General features: G+C 41.8%; 1 long non-coding RNA gene across 1 annotated transcript in view; it reads left to right on the plus strand.

Moving 5' to 3' along the window:
- LOC127433131 (uncharacterized) overlaps positions 1-22,660 on the plus strand; it is a 57,805-nt gene that overhangs the window by 25,449 nt on the left and 9,696 nt on the right. The window contains exon 2 of the long non-coding RNA XR_007895850.1: positions 8,451-8,508. This is a non-coding gene — a long non-coding RNA (uncharacterized LOC127433131). The remainder of the gene's footprint in view (positions 1-8,450; positions 8,509-22,660) is intronic.

Here is a 22,660-nt window from a genome sequence, read left to right on the forward strand (position 1 = left end):
TTTACATTACTGGACTGCTTAGAGTTGCTGCTTATGTTATTAACCCTAATTTAATAGAGAGCCCAGCTAAGGCCAACACAATCTTTATTATTTGTGATTTTCTTGAATTAGCATAATTGAAATGTAGGTTTAGTTTCTTGTGCAGTTGTATTAATTCACAGAAACTCTAAATTAACAACTGCGAATTATGAGGGGCTAAAATGGGAATTCTTGTAGGGTCTCTCTCAGAATTATGTTAGTGACATGTTTATGATGTTAGATGTCTTAATTTTAGTATGGTTATTCTTTACATAAAACATGCCTAATCTCAGCCTCATTGTGGGATCTCCATTCCTGTTTTTAAGGAAGTGAATTGCCTTTAGAAGCTTTGAAAACATAAGTTTCAATAAGTTCAGCTGATGGCGTCTTGGATGTCTTCATATTGCAAATCTCAGCAAATTAGTGTTTGTGTTGTGATTGGTTAACCTGTCCCACGGATGTAAAGCTGCCTAGCAACATACAAATATATTACGATTTCTTATTCTGTGTAAAGACTCAATATTGTATTTATTGATTAAAGGTTAGCCCCTTGCCATAAATAAATTCATGAAATCAGCTTTAGTTTAATCAATGCCTTTTAACCATTTTTTCTAAGTGTTAAGTTGCTCCATCCTATTGGCTGTTCATGCGCTCTGCACCAGCTCTCTGCTTCCCTTTTCCCCATCAACAACCTAGGTTCTTAACCCTCCCATCTCCTCCCATCGAAGGCAGCTACATCCAATGAGGCTTGCCGAAAAACTGATTGGCAGTTGGGTCAAACAAAGTCATTTTCTTGGCTGGTTGCCTGGCAAACCTCTGTAAGCATTTAAGGAAAAGCAGGAAAAAAAAAGCATGGCCTCTCTGCACTGGGAAACCTCAAATTTCACTGCACAAAACCTATTCGTGCCTTTAACTTTGTTATTTTTTTGTTGCCTTCATCTCATGAGAGGCTAAAGCAAACTAAAGCACGAGTTTGCAAATCAATATATCTCCGCTGTCTTTTTTTAGTCATGTTACCTAAGATTAAAACTTATATTGGGAAAAGTTGGAACTTTTGTCACCAATAAAGTAGATTCCACACTGTGCTATTGCTTTGCAAAATGTTGAACATTCACAAAATTTTCATGATAATTTTGCTGATGATATGTAGAATATTAATCAATATTTTGAATATCACAATAATTGAAAGGGGTTTTTAATTGGCTATTACGTTTCCAAAAGAGCATAATTGGGCATTAGCCTTCCTTGTGTCGTAACTTGCGAGTATGAAAGTCATTTTATGGTGAGGCCATTTGAGAAATAATTTGAAAAGCAAAAAATGGCCTTGATTCAATTAACTGTATAAAAAACCCAATTAAAATAATGAATAAAAATAATTTTAAATAACAATGCAAAATTTTGTATAATGACAGAACTTTTTTTGTTAATTAATTTTTTTTTTTGTTTTTTTTTTTGTTTTGTTTTTTTTTTGGTGTGCATAAGCACGTAACAGAATGCGTACGTTAATTTCAACCCACAATTAGAAATTGCAAGCCATTGTATGGCCCACGGATAATTTCGTAAATACTCGAATGGCCCTTAATGGGAAAAATGTTCCTCACCCCTGTTTTAGCTATTTCATCTACCATATGCACATATGTCTATTTTAATACATATGGTTCATCTGTGTGGCTAGAGAAAATGCTAAAATAGTCTCGATGAAGACCTGTTGCACGTCTGCTTGGCTTTGAAACAAAACTAACAGTTTTCCCACAGTGAGTTCTCTGGAATAAGAAATGGACAGTATACAGTATCTGCCTCTTGAGCTTAGAGTCAGTGGTGCAAGTTTGCGGTGGAGATTAACAAGGCATGTAAAAATATTGTTTGACATTTCAATTTCCGCAGTAATAACTGGGCTCGGATATACGGGGAGGTCAGTGGTCTGTAGGGGAGGTTGGCACTGCAGACAAATGCTGCTCTGGTTGCTCATCCCATATCTTTAATCAAAAACATGCACCAGTAATGTGGAAGATTAAAGTCAGGCTATTCTACTGTACCACCTTCGGCTGACATTGTTTATAGAGCCGATGAATAATTGCCATTAAGAACGAGAGCGGCGAGTGTTGATTTTCCATCTGGTTCTTTCACCCCTGTGCTGTGAGCAGCATGTGCAGTTGGTTCACCCCACTGAAGGGACCGCATCACGACTGTTTCACATTACTGTGACGTATGTCTGATTTCTCCCCCTGTCTGGTTTTCAGTGGTTCAATCTGTCCTGCGGGAAAACCTCTCTCTCTACACTGTTTTTTTATGCAATTTTTCGCTGGGTTCAGTTGAACTTTGACCTCAACATCCTGCTTCTCCGGATATGAAATTGCCCTTTTTCGAGGTGATGAGGCGGCGTGATTTCTGGAAAGACTGTTTTAAGAGATACTATTTTAACATAAAGATGTAAATGTTAGTAAGAATGTATAATATGTTGCATCTCGGTTATTTATTATATATTTCATGTTATGGATGTCTTTAAGGCTTGATTTTGGAAATCGGGAGAATATAAGTAGAAGGTCTTTGTGCATGTGTGTGTGTGTGTGTGTGTGTGTGTGTGGTCGTTGGGGGTGGGGGGGTGGTCTACACTTCTGATTTTCTCTTTCTTCAGACGTAAAAAAATAGCATATTACCTTGTTTTTGGACATGTACTATGTTAATACCATTTTTTTTTTGGACATGTACTGTAAATCTACACTCCTCCAATTTTCTCTTTTTCTAAAGGCATGAAAAAATGCCATATTATTACCATTTTTGTTTAACATGTACCATGGTAATACCATGCCATTTTTGGGGGGGGTGTAACTTGTATATACTGTATGTACCATGTAAATACTATAGTACACAAATATGTTAATCATTCAGTATTATGCTATATATATATCATAATACAATGGTATTACCATCTGATACGATTAATGCATTATGGTACCATCAGTTTACTATTTTAAAAGGGAGATCAGCATGCTGCAAGAGAAAATCAGAGGAACACCCAAATGACATAACAGACATGCCCACCTTGCCGTGTTTTTGCATGTTTTTCAATCATGCATGGAGCTGACGCAGCCTAGTGATGTTTTAAGGCTAAATGATGTGAGAAAAACACATCGAAGGTTGTTTTGGTGAATAAATTAGATTCCCTGTTGAATGTAGGCTGTGTTTTAGTCCTGTGGTGCGACTGAGCGATCGCTCTGAACTGTTTGACTCCAGCATAAGGGGAGTGTCTCAAACCCTGTGTGAGAATTTATTGGCCATGCAAGTTAAGAGTGACGTTAAAATAGTTTATCATGTACCTAGGTATGCACCTTCACGGCATATATCTTCTTACTGCACACCCTCAGGAAACACACACAGACAGAACCATACACTGTACCTTTTTTCATTTGGCTTATATTTTAGTAAGAGGGAGAAACCTGGACTCTGATGTTCTGCTTATGTTTCAGGGTGGAAGATTTGGACAGAAGTTTTGTTTAACAGATCAAGCTGGCATGTGATGTACCTTTAACTCCATGTGCAATGTTGGATGCCGTTTTTTTCTTTTCTTTCTTAAATGTGGTCCAGAATTCTTTTTTTCTTCTTGTTTAAAAGATTTCAATATATGCTTCAATAAGAGGACGGCCAATAGTGGATTTTGCCGATATTGATAACTAAGGTGGTGGGAAGGCCAATAACCGATTAATCGGGTGATAGTTTTAAAAATTGATTTATAGAATGTCAAATACAAAAAAAGTCTTTGTCTGTGACGAGCACAGGTAGTGGTCTGGTAAAACCGATATATCGGTCTACAGTACCTCTAGCTTCAATATATAATTTTACATCAGGTGCAAAAACATTATAATGTACAGTAGAAAGATAAACTGGCACACAAATGTACTGTTTGAATAAATCATAAGCCTAACCCTAACCCTAACCCTAATAATAAAAAAACTCTGAATATTGACTGATACAAATATGGTAACATCATATGGTATATCATATAGTATATCGTGAACAAAATATACATACTGTACATCTTCTGTAGCTCCCAGATTTGTTTAAATAAGCCAATAATTTATAAGTGGCCCTGAACTCTAACAAGCAGTTTTATGTACACACATTAATTAAGTTGGGTCTTTAAACTAACTTATTCTACAAACTGAGATTCTTCAATTTATGGATTTAGATTTAATCTTGGACCAGTTCTGCGTCCTAGTTTTTCAGAGCCACACCAAGATACACTCACATGCATGAACTTGAACAGATCAACTTTTGTGTTTAGATGCAGATCTACTGATTGCCGCCAGAGAGTGTTGGGAAATATACCCAGAAAAAAGGGTGAATGAGTCCATGGTGATCAAATCCAAACATCTATTATAAACTGATGATGATTCAGGGTTTTTGTGTTTTTTGGTGGGAATTTATGTTTTGGCGCATGGGATGATCATAATCATAACCATTGACTTCAGTGAGAAGCATCCATCAAGTATACTTGTGTGTCAGAGAAAAGATTAAATTCAAAAGTCATGGCATGGTCTTTAACCGCATTAGTTCCAGCAGGTCAGATTTCTAATCCAGAGTTCTTAATGTTGATGGTGAAGCTTACAGTGGCCCCATGAAGTATTTGGATACTTAAGCCACACTTAAAATGCATTATATAGTTTAACAAAAATTTCAAACCAAGTGACATCTGCAAACAAATAATGTAAGACCCTTTTCTCAGAGCTAACTTGTCTTTTCTCAGCCATTTTTGCAATTACTTTTAACCAGATGGTCCCATGGTCATTTTTTGTGGATGTATTGCTGCTTTCAAGTCCTCCTGGGAAGATCTTTCTTACTCAGAAGTCACATTCAATTGATATTGGTTGGGATAAAATGGATTGTGGGGATGGGGGCGTGGTCGTGTGTCTGTCTGCGGGAGAGAGGGAGTGGTGTGGCTCGTCAAGCTGGTTGGCATAATTTCCAACAGCTATTTCTCATTACAGTGATGGTGGAGAGAGCCCTTAAAAGCAGCCAAACATGCCAGAGAAGGGAGAGAGAGAACGACATGAGTGTGCAGCGACTGGCATGTCTTATTGAGTGTGCTATTGTTTAAGTGTTGTAATGCTAAAGATTTCAAGTAGTTTATGCTTAAGTGTTGTGAAGCTGAAGATTTCAAGATGTTTATGTTGACAGAGTTTTCATTACACTAAACTGATTGAACTAAGAAAAGCACAGAGAAGAGTGCACACAGAGTGTTGAAGGCAGAAAATAAAAGCCCACCTGAAGCATGTCACTGCTCCCCGTCTTCTTCTTTCCATGGATATTCTGGGCAATTTCATAATTCCTTCACTCTTTTTGACATAGCGCTAATGCAACATAAGAAAGTGCAAAGGATGTGCATGACACTTGTTAAAGAAGCTGAATCTACAGTATATTTTGTCATTCTTGTGCTGCCACAGAGACTAATGAATCTGTTGTTTTGTCTCACAAGCTTATTGTCTCAGAAACTGGCTAAATGAGTAAGATTTTCTGGCCAGATTTATCACTATTCTTCATCAGCAGAAGGTACACAAAATGCGCATATACTAAATTGTCCAGTCAACATTCACAAATAAAACTTAATTACTACCAATTCCATTTTGCTTCTGCCATGATTTTTTAATTGTCATGCCTTCATCTCAGAAAGTCTGGCTTTAAAGAAAATCTTAAGAAAGTTTCCCACTGGTAATTGCGACATTCTATTGGCTTTAATGGTGCACTCATATTGTAAATACAATAATTTGCATATGACAAGGCTGCATATAAAATCAGTTCCTTTTAAGTTCACACAGGTGTCCTAAAAGAGTATCCATTGGTTTAGTTAGAGAACTAGAAAACCTCCAAATACCTATTTTTGTACAGCTTTGTTATTTAAAATCAAACTTCTTTTTGTGAAATTTTTCACTTGAAAAGTGTACTTGTGCTATCTTTTTTTTTAAATAAATGCACCTTGCTTTTATATTTTGTTATTTTATTGCAGTGACTCTTTGAGACTGGGGTTAGCAGGTGTAACTTCCTCTTGTCCTTCAGTCCTCACCTCATTGAAAAAAGAATCCTCATTGAAAATCATTTCTATCCATTAATGTTGGTGGTAGAGATGCTATGCAAAGGTCATTAATGACCTCATATGTGTGGTTCTAACAAGTGATGCAGGAAACGCCCACATGTGTGTGTCCCCATCTATCATGCTTTAAAAATCCTGGAAGGAAACTTTGGCAGCCCACTACAATCTCTAACCTACCAACTATGAGTATGGTTCACGGTGGGTGATGAATCGATATCTGTGTTTGAAATAAAGCTAAACCTTCTACCATCTGCAACCAAATGCATTCTCAATTGCATGCCAGGGTGGCTTCAGTTGAGAATGACTTTAGCAGAACTGAGAAAGCCACGATACGAGCATCATTCAAATATACTGAGACGTTTCCTCCTTTGTAGCCTCTGAGTGACTTGTGTCATTGTCGAATTCAGCTCATCCCTGTGTACTCTGTGCAATTCTTCATCCTTGCGAAGGGCATCGTGCCAGGTAGAGGTTGCCATGACTCCCAATGCAACCCCTTCCTCCCTCAGGAAGGTGGCGAATTTTCAGGGGTGTGCTCGTGGAAAGGTATTATTTGAGACAAAAGATGTCTACTCAGTGTCAGCTGAATGCTTTCCATCTCGAGCAGAGCATCATGTGACCCGCTGGTGAAGATTTTGTAAAGTTTCCAGGACAGAGGAAGGGAGAAACTTGGAAAGCAATTCTAGTGAGAACTCCTTCTCCTTGTTTCCCTCTTGTGTTTGCTAGCTGAGAAAATGGTGGACAAATCTTTGCTTCAGTCTTTTTACCTGATTTTACCTGGTTAGCAGGACTTAATATTGTTTTTTTGTTTGTTTGTTTGTTGTTGTACTGTGACTCCTATTTGTCAGTCCATTTTCCTCATTGTGAATCTCTCAGGTTGTTTTGGGTGGAGTAGAAAATGTTGCTAAAGAATATTTCAGAAACTCAAACCAAACTACTTAGGCCACATCCACACTAATCTATTTTCATTTGAAAACTCTGTTTTCAGTTTTTAACGTTATTGTTTTCCATATGCAGTAATAGAAAAATATTTTCGAAACGGTCAGTTTAGGTGGAGTAAATTGCTGTTCCAGTGTGGACTAGAGGAGTAAACAAAGCAGAGCCAATGTATTTTCAAACTAAGGTGTATTAGTGTTGATGTGGCCTTAAATTCTACAAATGAATGGATGTAAAAGTTGTCGCTCACTTTTGCATGGCTCAAGTCAACCAAGAGCTGAGCGTTTACTAGAGGTGTGATGGGGACCTGTGGATACGAAATTATATCGATATCTGTGTCAATATGATATTATTCCAATTCTTTATATTAATTATATTGTCATTTAACTTGTGGTATATTGCTATCTTTATCTTTTGTTTCTCATTCATCAGCATGTGACATTGATGATTTGCATAATCATATTCTTAGCTTGTTCTGACTTTGGAATTTTTAAATTAACTGATTGTACGTTGACCTAATCCCACAGTACGCTTTGCCCTTTACTTGCTCTGAATGTAACTACAAATATTAATTCTTGTTGTAAGAGTATCAATACGGTGTTGTGAGTTAAAGTATTGTGATACTTGAAATATTGTTTCTTTACTTTTGGCATTCGATGAACACCAGTAAGCTGGGGTGGCAGTCAAAGGACAGCAGCTGTTTGTGAAAAGCGCCATTTTACTACCTTGACATCTCTTTGTGTTGTCTTTTAAAATCAGCATGTTCTTGTCAAAGCTCACCCTCGCAAACAAGTCACATATGACGTTCTTTGGCAGGGATGTGTTTAAACAAGCTGTTGATGGCAAACTTTTCGATAGTTTCCCAGAAAGAGTGGCTATGTAGCCATTTAGTCATTTAACTTTTGATTAAAGCATAAATCTAGTGGGTGAGTCATGTTTTCACCCTGATTCACCGTCTCCAAGTGTTAGACATGTTAATGTGATTTATGCACATACTTAGTCAACACAAAAATCAAAATTAACCCCATTTAATGTCTTAATACACTTTCCTGATCTTATGTGAACCATTTATTGGTGTATGTTATTTTAAAGAAGAAAAGTTTTGTCCTCACAATTTTTCATCAAAATAATAATAGAAATATTAACTTGCTCCACCTCTGAAACGACTTCATGCCCTCAAATTTTTCAGCCCCTCCTATTCAACCACCTGTCATGTAAAGACACAATCCAATAAATTACAGAAGGATGAAATCAAGTCCCGCCATACAGTTTTTCTCGTTGAATATCCCGTTTCATATTACGGAAGTTAAATGGGTTACAAATGCCATTTCATATTGACTTCAATTGAATTTTTTGCTGTATACTCTTAACTGTAGGTGTGTTTTCTTATGTTGTGATTTCTTTCTCTTCACAGCACAAAAAACAGGAACAAACTTGGATACATTTCAGCAACTCCACTGAAATTTGACCAGGTCAGTTAAAGCTGTTTTGTCTTTCACCCTCTTTCTATACTTAATGAGACTCTATGACACTGTTTTGGTCATGCAGGAAAATATAGCTGTGGTTTATCTGATTTGCAATGGCTCATCCACAAAGACTCTGAGACATGAGTATGACTTGGGATTGGGTTTCATATGAAGCTTTGACCACTTGTCACAAACCCGTAGATTCGATCTTGTGGCGTAATCAGCAACCCAAGCTCGATTCTGTGGGTCTCTGTCATTGTGGTGAACTCAACGAAAATCTTTCTAAAAGGTTAATCCATATGGCATCATATCATTAATGTAAAAATCAGAATCATACCTTCCCTGAACATGCAGAAGATGATGTTTTGACTCCTGGAGACACAGAGGAGCAGAAGAGAGGACGTGTGCATCCAGGCTGAGGTAGTAGGTTGTATGGTTTCGAAAGACAACATGGGAGTTAACTGTACAACCTTCTAGCTTTCCTTGGAGTACACTCATTTCATCAAAAAAGCTCAAATATTGCACATGAACTAGAGTCCCTTGGATTCCTAGAGAGATGCTGGCTTAGATATCTGGCTTAGGACATTTGCTATTTTTTATTATCCAAAGCATGAAACAGGTTTGGGAAATGGTTGCGGGCTAGACTTCATGAGCACATGAGCACCATGGCTCAATGGGTCTAAGCATATGTGCTAACTGCTAGGCCACAATTCGGATATCTTTTACTAAAAAGAAACAAAAATATTAGATGGCATCAGTAATTGTGTGTAATTCCATTTTCCTGTTTTAAAAATGTATAGTCATGTGTAAAAAAAAAAAAAAAAAAAATGTTTTCAAAAATAATGCCATGAATAAATTGTATTAATCAATTAACTTGGTAAAACAAAAAATTGGTAAACTTGCGCAGAGTTTTTCAAGCTCAATCTGCAGATAGTAGGGCTGCACAATTAATCGGAAAAATAATCGATATTACAATTACAGCTGTCGCAATTATGTAATTGTGAAAAGTGTCAGTTACAGTATTCCATTTAGGTATACATTTTTTGGGGGGGCCATTGTGTACATGAATGCATCAGAGGTGTTTAAACTAGTCAGTTGCATGTAAGTAATGCTCACTATCTAAATTATATATTGTATAATATATTCAAAATGTAAATAACACTTTTTGTTTACATGCAATTAAAATAATAAAGTGATTCAGGAACAGTTATTAGCCTGTTTTGGATGTGTAGCCTACAAAGAATAAGGCATGCAGCAGCCCCACACAAAATAAGCATTTTAATGTAAATTACATGAATCAAAATGAATAATCACAATTACAATATCAAAGGATATAATCAACAATTATGATTTTTGTCATAATTGTGCAGCCCTGGCAGATAGGTTGTTCCAAGCAGCTTGGAGAACTTGCCCCAGTTTTATGTATTTAGGCTGTCTTAATTGCTTCTGTCTCTTCATGTAATCCCAGACTGACTCATTGATGTTGAGATTCGGGCTCTGTGGTGTTGTAGGACTCCCTGTTCTACTTCTATTCTATTTGCAAATGGAATGTTTAGAAATCTAAAATGTATAGTTTCTATTGACACACATCTGTGTGTATTTGTGTGTTTATGTGTGTACTGTATATTCTGTATATTATTTGAAAATGTTTGTGAACCTATACAGATTATAGTCTTAAATCATTCAAAGCAGCCAAAGCTTTATAGCATAGGATCTATTTTCAGTGTAATTTAGCACACAGATGATTTATGCAAATTTACATTTCCTATTGCTCCATGGGACAGACTGTCAGTTTCTGTAATTTTGCAGTGTTGTTCTTATGTTTTGTTGGACAGAGGACATATTTTTAGATATGTAATACACCACTGAAATGACTACATGAACGACCACTGAAATGATAGTATCCCTTTCAGCTGAGAGCACAGTGTGTGGTATCAGATTATTTTGTGTATTGCCATCAGTGCTGAAAATCAGTCCCCGAGACATTTTATTATGGTAACGTTTAGAATCTTTGCCCACAAAAAGCTCTGCAGATTCCCATGGAATTTGAATGTAATTCATTATATAATGTAATTATTAATCATAATCATGAATCATTTGAAAGGTTGAAACAAATTTAAAGAATAATCGCATATTCTCATTTCTTATAGGTTGTGTTGTATACAGCATGGTCTCATGAAATATAGAGTCATGTTTTCACAATGAGACCAGGGTGCTTATATTTCCTATACCAAGAGATTTCTGTGTCAGGTTCATGTTGTTAGCATTAAAGATCCATTTCTCATTATCTGCCCTCTGCCTGTCATCCGTTTCACAATCTGTTAGCTTCTAAATGTGTTTCTGTGGCCCCAGACATCCACTGCAGCTTTATTTTGTCCCCTGAATCAATTGAGGATTTAAGGGATTTTCAGAGGCCTGGGACATAAACAGAGTATGCAATATAACATCCAAACTGTAGAGTTTGGGAACAGCGCCAGTATTATTGGTCTCTGGACTAACTTGTTCTTGTTATTATCAGCACTGATGCCACCTGTAAGAGATGTGGTGATGTGGGTTGATTTGGTCAAGACCCCAGGTCAACCGATTCCACACCTGAAGTGTCAATTTAACACTGATGTGTTGCTTTTAAAGCGCATTTGAAAAATCAAAGAGGAGGGAGTATGAAGAAAGTTTTAGAACATTGTATGTCGATAAGCAACTTGATTATATCTCTTGAAATAAATTATAAAGATAGTTCACCCAAAAATAAAAATTGCACTCATGTTGTTCTGTTTTCCTTGGATACAACCACTAAGTAATTAACCAACCAGCTAACAACTAACCAACAAACAACCACTAATTAACCAGCTCACCAACCAACGAACCAACCACTAAGTAACTAGCTAACCAACCTAGTTAATTAGTAGATCATTGTTTAGCTAGTTAGTTAGTAGACGGTTGGTTTGTTTGCTGGCTAGTAAGTAGCTGGAGTGAGTTTCCCGTACAACGATGTAACTCACTGCTTAACCACCAAAGTACAATGCATCATTGGAGAAATGAACTAGCTAGTCACGACTGTTTCCCGAAACCCTAGTAATTATGTCGCACATCCATTGTTCGATCCACGTTGGTTCAACAACATAGTGCAGAGCTGTTATTAATGACGTTGATGATGTTTCAGGACACCACTTTCTGCAAAAGCCAGGAATAAGCCATTTTCTTAAATGCATGAAAACGTGGTCAAAGTGTTGACAGAATAATATGGAATGAAAGATATAGAAGCCTCAGCAATGTCAAATGATGTCCACACATCAAACTAACAAAGAACTCTGCTTCTAACCACAGGTACAGAGCTGTTGTTCCAACCACACAATTTTGCAATGCTGTTTGCGAATGTTCATTGGAACTACATTTTCGGGAAACACTAAATCGTTGAACTATGTTGGTAACGATGAAACTTGTGACCATACTTGTCTAACAAGGCTTTTGGGAAACACACCCCGGGTTGGTTAGTTAGTTTGTTGATTAGTTGATGAGTTGGTTGTTAGCTGGTTGGTTAGTTTGTTGGTTAGTTATTTAATTTAAGGGTCTTCAATAGGAGGTCCGCGACCTTCAGGGGGTCCGCGGTGGTACTGTAGGGGAGCCGCAAATTATTGTTTGACCCACCATTGGCACTCGTAATAATCACTCAAATGCAAGCGATGATGAGAGAGAGGACTTGGAGTATGCATTTTAATCCATCGCATCTGCATGCCAATTCGTCCTCTTTTTAATCCTTGATCATATTCGCGCATTCTGCTGTATTTAGTTATGAACTTTTGTCATTAGTTGCGTTTTACTTTCAGAACAATGGCCTATTTGCCTGGTGTAAATAAATAGTTACCGCTGAAATTATCAAGCTGGCATACACAGTCCTTAACGTTCCACACACACACAAGACGGTGACTCTCAAATCAACATAATTAAAGATGCACTCAGTCATTGTTTTACTCATTGCAAAGTTTTTCTCTTAATGAAATTTTATTTAAAAATATATTAATAAAACTGATCTCCACATGAGATAAAGACTCCATATTAGTATCCTTATAAAAGTTGTTTTATTCTGCATGGACAGGGTCTGTCTGTTCCCTGTCTGTCACTCACTCAACGTTGTGTCGATGTAGTGACACTAGGGATCACTCTTGGGAGCCCGAGACACCTCTGGTCTTTGATAAAAAGCCAATGAAAATTGGCGAGTGGTATTTGCATACCACTCCCCCAGACATACGGGTATAAAAGGAGCTGGTATGCAACCACTCATTCAGATTTTCTCTTTGGAGCCGAATGGTCGATGCTCACTGAGCTGAATTCCCACGGCTGTTCATTCACCTCTGCTGGATCTGACGGCGCATTTCAGTGGCTTCTCCCCCCTCTGCACTGGTGCACTACAGAGAATGCCCCTGGGCGCTTCGGCAGAAATAAGAGCATATTTCTCCAAAAGAGTATATTTCTCTAAAAGAGCGGCACACATGGAACGTCTTTTTAAAGACGCGTCTTTTTAAAGATGCCTTTCCGTTTGTGTGTTATTCCTGGTTGCGCTCGTTATCTCTCGCCCTCTGACAGCCACGATCACTGTCTTTCGTGTCTGGGCGCTGCTCACACGGAGACAGCGTTTGTGGATGGGTCATGTACTCATTGCGAGAACATGTCCATGGCAACGATGCGGTCGCGGCTTGCCTTCACAAGAAAGCAAGCCACCCCAGAGGCTCCCCGCCTCGGTCCTTCTACCCACGGGTATGAGGACAGCGCGGCTAGCACTGGGGGTGATTTGGGGACCCCAATGGGACCACCTCCGCCGGGTTTCCCCCCACAGACCTCCCATTCCCCAGCATGCTCATCTGCCCTGATCGGGCTTCCGGATGAGTCCTCCGGCTCGTCTCACTGCAAGTTCGACCTCTTATTCAGAGCCCGCGAAGGTGATGAGCTCTCGAGCGCAGCATTGGAGAGCAGGCTTGTCCAGTCGGATGCGGAAGCCTCAGCTGGGCTCCTCCCTTCGGGTCCGGTCACCCAGTCACAGGCTGATGCGGAGATGACAACATGCTTTCCCGGGTAACCGCGAGCGTCGGGCTAGAGTGGAACCATCCGCTCTCCCCTGAACCCTCGCAGCTCGATGATTGGTTCCTTGGCTCGTGGTGCCGCTCACAGCCACGCCCCACCCCTGTTCCTTTCTTCCCGGAAGTGCATGAAGAGCTGACAAGGTCGTGGGAGGCACCTTTTACTGTCCGGTCCTGATCTTTCAGCTTTCCCGCCCTCACTACCCTCGATGGTGGGTCGGCCAAGGGTTATTCGGCAATCCCCCTGGTGGATAAGGCACTCATGGTGCACCTATGCCCGCAGAGCACTGCCACCTGGCATGGGCGTCCAAAGCTCCCATCCAAGGCCTGTAGGTTTACGTCGTCCCTGACGGCCAAAGCCTACAGTGCCGCTGGATAAGCCGCCTCTGCCCTGCACGCCATGGCTCTCCTGCAAGTCCACCAAGCCAAGGTGCTAAAGGAACTGCAGGAAGGTAGTTCTGCCCCAGGATTGATGCAGGAGCTGCGCTCGGCGACCGACCTCGCTCTCCGGGCGACGAAGGTCATGGCACAGTCTCTCGGGCGGGCGATGTCCACCTTGGTGGTCCAGGAGCGCCACCTTTAGCTCAACCTGGTCGAGATGGGAGAGGCCGACAAGGCATGGTTCCTTGGCGCCCCCATTTCCCAGGTTGGCCAGTCCGGCGACACCATCGAGGACTTTGCCCAGCAGTTCTCAGCAGTGAAGCAGCAGACGGAGGTTATCTGGCACATCCTGCCCCAGTGTGGCTCAAGATCCCGCACCCTGTCTGCTCGTCGCCAAGGGCATCCCCCTGCGGTGACTGTACTGGCTCTGCCGCAGCCCGCCCCTGCGGCCCGGCCCCAGCGTGGAGCCCACCGCAGGAAGCAGATGCCACCATCTCACAGCCGCCAAGAACCCACGAAAGGCTTCAAAGTGCCCCTGAGACGGGTGACCCAGGGACGACGAAACCCTGGTAATCAGACCACTCCATCCCCTGAGGGCTGGGAGGAGAATCTTTTGTTACCTTTGCATTTAATTGCGCCACATGCCCAAGTGGCTGCGGTACCCAAGAGTTCAGCAAGAGCGGTTTCCTTGTTCCCTGGGTCACATACCCGGTGTGCACGGCCGTCATCATGACCACCGTCCACCACTCCATTTTGGCAGGTTTGGCGCTCCAGCGGTGGTCTCCCCACCCCTGAGCGCCCAGCTGTGGCACAAATCAGCCCCCGATGTGACAGTCTCCATGGGTCACGAGGACAGGCCTCTTCCTCCCCCATCCCAGGCAGTTCCGGGGGTGGTCACAATGAGCCAGGTAAGTACTTCGATGTCCCTGAACTCAGCACGGCCACGATACGGTGTGGCACCTCAGGCTCTGCCCCGCCACGAGGCCCCACCCGCCGGTACGTCCGACGAGATTGTCCCTCCGGCCGAGATGAAGAAGGGGTTTTACAGCCCCTACTTTATTGTACCGAAAAAAGCGGTGGATTGCGGCCAATCTTGGACCTGCGAGTACTGAACCAGGCTTTACACAGACTCCCGTTTAAGATGCTGATGCAAAGATCTTGGACCGACCTCACGTTTCTACAGGCAGGCGTTCCCCTAGAGCAGGTCTCCAGGCACGTCGTGGTTACAACAGATGCCTCCAAAATGGGCTGGGGCGCTGTTTGCAATGGGCACACAGCCGTCGGCTTACGGACGGGCCCGCGGCTGTGTTGGCACATCAACTGTCTCGAGTTGCTGGCAATTCTGCTCGCCCTGTGGAGGTTTCGGCCGTTGATCCAGGACAAGCATGTGTTAGTTCGGACAGACAACATGGCAACGGTAGCATATGTCAACCATCAAGGCGGTCTGCGCTCCTGTTGTATGTCACAACTCGCCTGCCATCTCCTCCTCTGGAGTCAGCAGCACCTCAAGTCGCTGCGAGCCACTCAGATCCCGGGCGACCTCAACACTGCAGCGGACACGCTGTCACGGCAGGTTACCCTCAGGGGAGAGTGGAGACTCCAACCTCAGGTGGTCCAGCTGATTTAGAGTCGATTCGGGCAGGCACAGGTAGACCTGTTCGCCTCCCAAGAATCCTCCCACTGCCCGCTCTGGTATGCCCTGACTGAGGCACCTCTCGGTATAGACGCGCTGGCACACAGCTGGCCCCCTGGACGCAAATATGAGTTTCCCCCAGTGAGCCTGCTTGCACAGACCCTGTGCAAGGTCAGGGAGGATGAGGAGCAGATCGTCCTGGTAGCACCCTACTGGCCCACCCAGACGTGGTTCTCTACCCGCGGTGGTAGACACGATCACTCAGGCTAGGGCCCCCTCTATGAGGCACCTGTATGCCTTTTTAAGTGGCTTCTGTTCACTAAGTGGTGTTGGAAGGGCGGCTGTCCCCCTCCACCTTGAAGGTGTATGTAGCCGCTATAGCGGCACACCACGACACAGTGGACGGTAAGTCCGTAGGGAAGCATGACCTGATCATCAGGTTCCTGAGAGGTGCCAGGAGGTTGAATCCCTTCAGACCACGCCTCGTTCCCTCATGGGACCTCTCTGTAGTTCTTCAGGGTCTACATAGAGCCCCCTTTGAGCCCTTGCAGTCAGCTGAGCTTAAGGCACTCTCTTTGAAGACTGCCCTCCTGACTGTGCTCACTTCCATCAAGAGGGTAGGAGACCTGCAAGCGTTCTCTGTCAGCGAAACGTGCCTGGAGTTCGGTCCGGGCTACTCTCACGTGATCCTGATACCCCGACCGGGCTATGTGCCCAAGGTTCCCATGACCCCTTTTAGGGACCAGGTGGTGAACCTGCAAGCACTGCCCCAGGAGGAGGCAGACCCAGCCCTGACATTGCTGTGTCCGGTGCGCGCTTTACGTATCTATTTGGATCGCACGCAGGGTTTTAGAATCTCTGAGCAGCTCTTTGTCTGCTTTGGTGGACAGCGGAAATGAAGCGCTGTCTCCAAGCAGAGGATCGCCCACTGGCTCATTGACGCCATAACTATGGCATATCACGCCCAGGACGTGCCGTCCCCGGTAGGGCTACGGGCCCATTCTACCAGGGGTGTAGCGGCCTCCTGGGCCTTGACCAGTGGCGCCTCTCTAATAGACATTTGCAGAGCAGCGGGCTGGGCAACACCCAACACCTTTGCGAGGTTCTACAATCTCCGGGTGGAACTGGTTTCGTCCCGTGAAGTTGCATGCACAAGCAGGTAAGTCCGGGACAGCTGGCCGGGTGTATCGCTTGTGCATAGTGCCTTTCACCTCCCCTGAGCTGAAGACGTGCGCCGTTGACTCCCAGTAGTGTTCACAAACTCTGTTCCCTGGTTGATATCCTCCGAGCCCTGTAGCAGGTGAGTTTGTAGAGAAACTCGCTGCCGGCTCAGTACACGTGCTAACTAAGCCCTGTACTGGGGTAGGTGCTCCGCATGTGGTGGTTCCCCGTAGGTAACCCCATGCTATGTATATCTTCCGCTAATTCATTTCCCTGTTGGTAAACTGTGACTTCCTTGGGCAGAGGCCCCTCTGCCCCAGTCACCATGCTTGTAATAACTCCTCCCCCGTAGGGTAGGACCTACCATGGGACTTCTCCACATGGCATACTTCCGACAAAGCTCGGCAAAACCATGTGACGTATTTCCACTTAAATACCCCCCCTCTCTCTGGGTGGGGTGTGGTCTCCGCGGTGTCCTCCCCTTGGGAGGGACACCCCCCGACTAGACCTGGTGGCCCCAGTCGGTTAATTCCCTTTTTTGGGGGGGAGAAGAAAAAAGGGGATAAGAGGCAACGACTGGGCTAGCCCGTCTCTAACTTTTGGGTAGTCGACTTGTCCCCAAAGGGCCATTTGACACTCATAACAGTGTTGAGGGAGGTTACGTGTCAGCCTGGTGCGCTAGCTACGAGGCACACAGTGGTCTGCCCGTCACACACCGCCAGTTCACATAACACAGTTCAGCCAGTTGCGGCATTTCGTATAGGGACCCCTAGTGTCACTACATCGACACAATGTCGAGTGAGTGACAGATAGGGAACGTCTTGGTTACTTGCGTAACCTCCGTTCCCTGATGGAGGGAACGAGACGTTGTATCCCTCCTGCCACAATGCTGAACTACCCGCTGAAATGGCCGGGACCTTGTCTCGGCTCCTCAGCACAAAACCTGAATGAGTGGTTGCATACCAGCTCCTTTTATACCCGTATGTCCGGGGGAGTGGTATGCAAATACCACTCACCAATTTTCATTGGCCTTTTATCAAAGACCAGAGGTGTCTCGGGCTCCCAAGAGTGACCCCTAGTGTCACTACATCGGCACAACGTCTCGTTCCCTCCATCAGGGAACGGAGGTTACGCAAGTAACAAGGACGTTTGTCTGTCTGTCTGTCTGTCTATCTATTTATCTGTCTCTCTGTCTGGCTGGCTGTGTCTGTCTGTCTGTGTCTAACTGTCTATCTGTCTATCTGTCTTGCAGACCCCTGCTGTACATTATTTAATCATTATTTCATATAATTTTTGAGATATCATTTTTGGGTGAAAGTCAGAATTCTATGTTTGGGAATGTTAACAAGGTAACAAAAGTAATTTAATAAGAATTGTTGGGTATTTGGCAGCAATGCCAGAAATTTTCAAATCAAAACTCTTAATTTTTGTGTGTGTGAAGTTATATTTCTACTTGGCTTTAGAATTGTGCTTCCAAAACTTCTCATTTCTCAGTGGCGTGTAGCAGCTATGCAGTTAACAGCCTCATATATCTGCTCCACGTCTTGTTTTGGTGGCTCTCCAACCTGCATGTCTGTAGTCTGTGAGGCCCAGTGCTCATGCAGTATTTTAGTCTGGCCTGAAAGACCCTGTTAGCACACATAGGCCCCACAGCAACACAACAACCAACATGGTGAAAGGGACTTAACCGCTATCAATTAAGCACAGACAAATGAGCAGCGTGGTAAACTAGGATTCAATAGGCTGGCATGACTCCCCTCTCACGTGACAACAGGCTTGGAATGGGCTTAGCGTGGCCCCTCTGAAGCTTGAAAAGACGCGAGCTCCTCCACCCATGGCTTAAGTCCACTTCAGTCCCCTTTAGTCTGGAGTCAGCTGTCTCTCTCGATCAGCCAGACCTTCATGCAGCTTACATCTGAATTTTGCTAGGGATTTATTGGGATTTAATTTACTGTATATAAAAACTGCTGGCTGCGAGATGAACTCCTTAGCTGTGTTCCAAATAACACACTACACACTATGCATTTACAAAATGTACTATGCACTCAGCCATGTAGTGTATGAATTTTCAAAGTGTAGTATCGTCCCAAATGGAACACTTAATGGTTTTTTTTACTACACGGAAGAGTTCGCTGTTTAACAGCTGACAGAAGTGACGTTTCAAACCGACGTTGTGTTGCCGCTAGCTTTAGCGTGATATCCACCCGTCATATCTCAATAATATACATATTCACACAGCATGGTACGATGGTAAAGTGTTTAACTCAATTTTGTAAGGTGCTGTCTTCACAGAAGTTTCACTAATTGTCATATTCTCGATTATTTACAACTGTTTTGCCTGAAGGGGCGGTAACTCTGCCCTTTCCGCTATGTACAGCAAGCCGCATGCGCTGAGTGCACGAAGTGTCCAATATTCCACACTTTGTTTTGACGGTTGAAAAAGTGCATCATCCAGGTACATTAATTAAGCTTTCCAAAATTAAAAAGCAGCATAAAAGTACATGACTCATGTGCTTTAAAAGTCTTCTGTCGCCACTGAATAACAGTTGATTCGGTTCACAAAGCAGACTGAACGATTCGTCCAGAAATCGGACAGGTCTGGTTCTCAAGTCAATGACTCAATTCGATTAAAACAGCTCAGTGGAGAAGATTATCAGTGAATAATGTCTTAAATTCAGTCTCATCCTCCAACCAAGCTACCATATGGCTTCACAAGACTTAAGATCTTAAGCTTCATAGTGCACAAGTCATATGGACTACTTTTGTGGTGTTTTTTTTTTTTTTTTGTTGGACCCATGCGAATCACTATGAATTACCTTTGTATGAAAAAGACCTGTGTGAAGATTCTTAAAAATGTAAAAGTTTTTGTTCAGCAGAAGAAAGAAAGCCATATGGGTTTGGAACGACATGAGGGTGAGTAAATAATAGCTATTCCATTCATTTCAGAGCAGCACTGAATTGAATCTAAGGGTGTGTTCACACTTGGCAGGTTTGGTTCAATTGAAATGAACTCTGGTGCGATTGCTGTGTTAGTACGGTTCATTTGAACAAGTGTGAACGCTGCCATCCGAACCTTGGTGCGCACCAAACAAGCGGTCCGCTTCCAAACGAACTCTGGTGCTGTTCTACTGATATATGAACGCAGCATGGACCAAAGACGTCTAAACGGACCAATAACACGATGAGATGTCACAAGTTGCTACCCTAAAAATCACGTGATTTGATTACATAGAGCGGTAAGAGCGGTGTGCGCAAAACAAAATGAGCAGAGGGCAAACATGGAGAAATGAGGAGGTAAAGTTCCTTATTAACATTTGGTCCGACGAGCATATTTCCAGTATACTGGAAAAAACACACAAAAATGCTCAAGTGTTCAAAATGTGCAGTGATAGGTTAAGGGAAAGTGGGTCCAACGAGCACATTTAGCCCAGCATCCAGCATTGTTTTGGATATTCGGCAAGTTCCGTCGCAAAATATACATCATACAAGCTGTCCAATCAGGTTGTGACCTTATCCTTATGCCTTTTGTTTTGTCTCTTTAGGTTCGGTGTTAAAAATGTCAGTGTGAACGCTAAGCGAACCAGAACTAAATGTATCATTTTCTTTTTTTGGTCCGGACCAAGAGAATCAAGAGAACCGAATTACAAGTGTGAACACACCCTAAGGGAAAGCCCATATACATTTAGTTTCCTGTTTAAGCTGATGAGCTGCTTTTATTTTAGGTGGGATTTTTTTGTCTTCACCTCTGCACTTGGATGTCTCTTCCAGATGTAGCAGAGCAAACCCGCCTTGAAATCCTGCTGGTTCAGCAAAACTGTGTCCAGCTGGCGACCAAGTCGAGCTGCAACTCGTTGGTTACAGCTGTGCTTAGATTTATGTGATGGCTGAACAAATAAATTAGTGGATTTGATCTAGAGAAAGTTTTTTTTTTTTTTCAGTGAGGCCCCAGAAAAGCAAAGAGTGTCAGTGTCCTCAGAGTTTTTCTCAGTCAAGTCAAGCGCTAAATTGTTGTTTTTGCATTTTTCAAATCTCCATGAATAGGCAGGGGAACATTGAGTGTGTTTGCATTACAATTACAGTTATGCTTAATCAGCCGACAAAGTTTTAGATCATGTTAGCTCTTTAAACTGTGTTATTTTATCAGGGAACGATCATAACTAGTTTAAGTAAAACTTGATTGACCCATTGATATTTGTTTGTTAGTTTAACTTTGGATATAAACGCCTTAATAGAATAGTTCTCTCAAAAATGAAAATTCTCTCATCATTTACTCACCCTCATGCCATCCCAGATGTGTATGACTTTCTTTCTTCTGCTGACCACAAATAAAGATTTTTAGAAGAATATTTGAATGGTGAATGGTGGCCATTACTTTTTAGCTCCAAAAAGCAACTAAAGGATGCATAAAAGTAATCCAGAAGACTCAAGTGGTTAAATCCATGTCATTAGAAGAGATAAGTGTGGGTGAGAAACAGAATATTTAAGTCCTTTTTCACTGTAAATCTCCACCTTTAACCTGTTCTGACCATTAGGTGGCGATATGCATGAAGAATGTGAATCAAAAACAAAAGAAGAATGTGGAAGTGAAAGTGGAGATTTTATAATAAAGGACTTAGACTGCCGTTCAAAAGTTTGGGGTCACTTGACTGAAATGTTCTCATGATCTTAAAAACCTTTTGATTTGAAGGCGTATGCTTAAATGTTTGAAATTAGTTTTGTAGGCAAAAATATAATTGTGCCACCATATTAATTTATTTCATTAAAAACCTAAAATTGTATTTACATTTTTAAAAAAAATCTTTTTAAATGAGTGACTTGGACCGAAGCTAATAAGTGCCCAGTACTGATGGGAACTCCTTCAATACTGTTTAAAAAGCATCGCAGGGTGATACCTCAAGAAGCTGGTTGAGAAAATGTCAAGAGTACATGTCTGCAAATTCTATGCAAAGGCTGGCTACTTTGAAGATGCTAAAATATAACACAGTTTTGATTTATTTTAGATTTTTTTTAGTCACAACACAATTACTATAGTTCCATTTCTGTTCTTCCATAGTTTTGATGACTTTACTATTATCCTTAAATGTGAAAAATAATAATAATAAAGAATGAGTAAGTGATCCTAAACTTTTGACTGGTAGTGTAAATGCTGATCTGTTTCTCACCCACGCCTAGTGTATCGCTTCAGAAGAAATGGATTTAACCACTGGAGTAATAAGGATTACTTTTATGCTGCCTTTATGTGCTTTTTGGAGTTTCAAAATCTAAAAATCTTTGTGTTCTGTAGAAGAAAGAAAGTCATACACATCTGGGATGGCATGAGGGAGAGTAAACGATGATTTCATTTTTGGGTGAACTATCCCTGCAATTGGTGTCCTGTTAGCTTATTCAAAATACACCTCTTGTGTGTAGTTGTGTTTATGTTCTGACGTTAAGATTTTATAAAAATACAATTGAAATTTCTCAGATACATGTTCTTTTCACTCAAATGTACACAAGTAACAGTTTGAGTTGCAAAAATGCATCACTTTTGGCACATTTTAAGATAAATTCAGAAAACTCAGAATGCATTTAAATTCTGTACTGTCTTAGTTCTAAGTGGGAGATAATTTAGGATGGGACTTAATTTTATCCATCAGGATTTGATTGAATCATGACACATTAGGCTACGATATTATCGGTTAATATTATTTTTTCCCCACTCACTTGCCTTGGTTACATCAGCAGAAGAGATAAGTCAAGTAGAGCACATTATTACTTTGTGATGGAAAGATTAAAACAAACCCTTTTTTGTTCTTTTATTTAGAAAAACGTGCAGTAATGAATCGTTCACAATAAGACCAGTGACATTTATTGTAAAAGTCAATAGGGTCCATTTTGATTTCATGTTGTCTTTAAATTTGTTGCTACAAAT

Source organism: Myxocyprinus asiaticus, chromosome 42, assembly GCF_019703515.2.
Source record: "Myxocyprinus asiaticus isolate MX2 ecotype Aquarium Trade chromosome 42, UBuf_Myxa_2, whole genome shotgun sequence".
NCBI lineage: Eukaryota > Metazoa > Chordata > Actinopteri > Cypriniformes > Catostomidae > Myxocyprinus > Myxocyprinus asiaticus.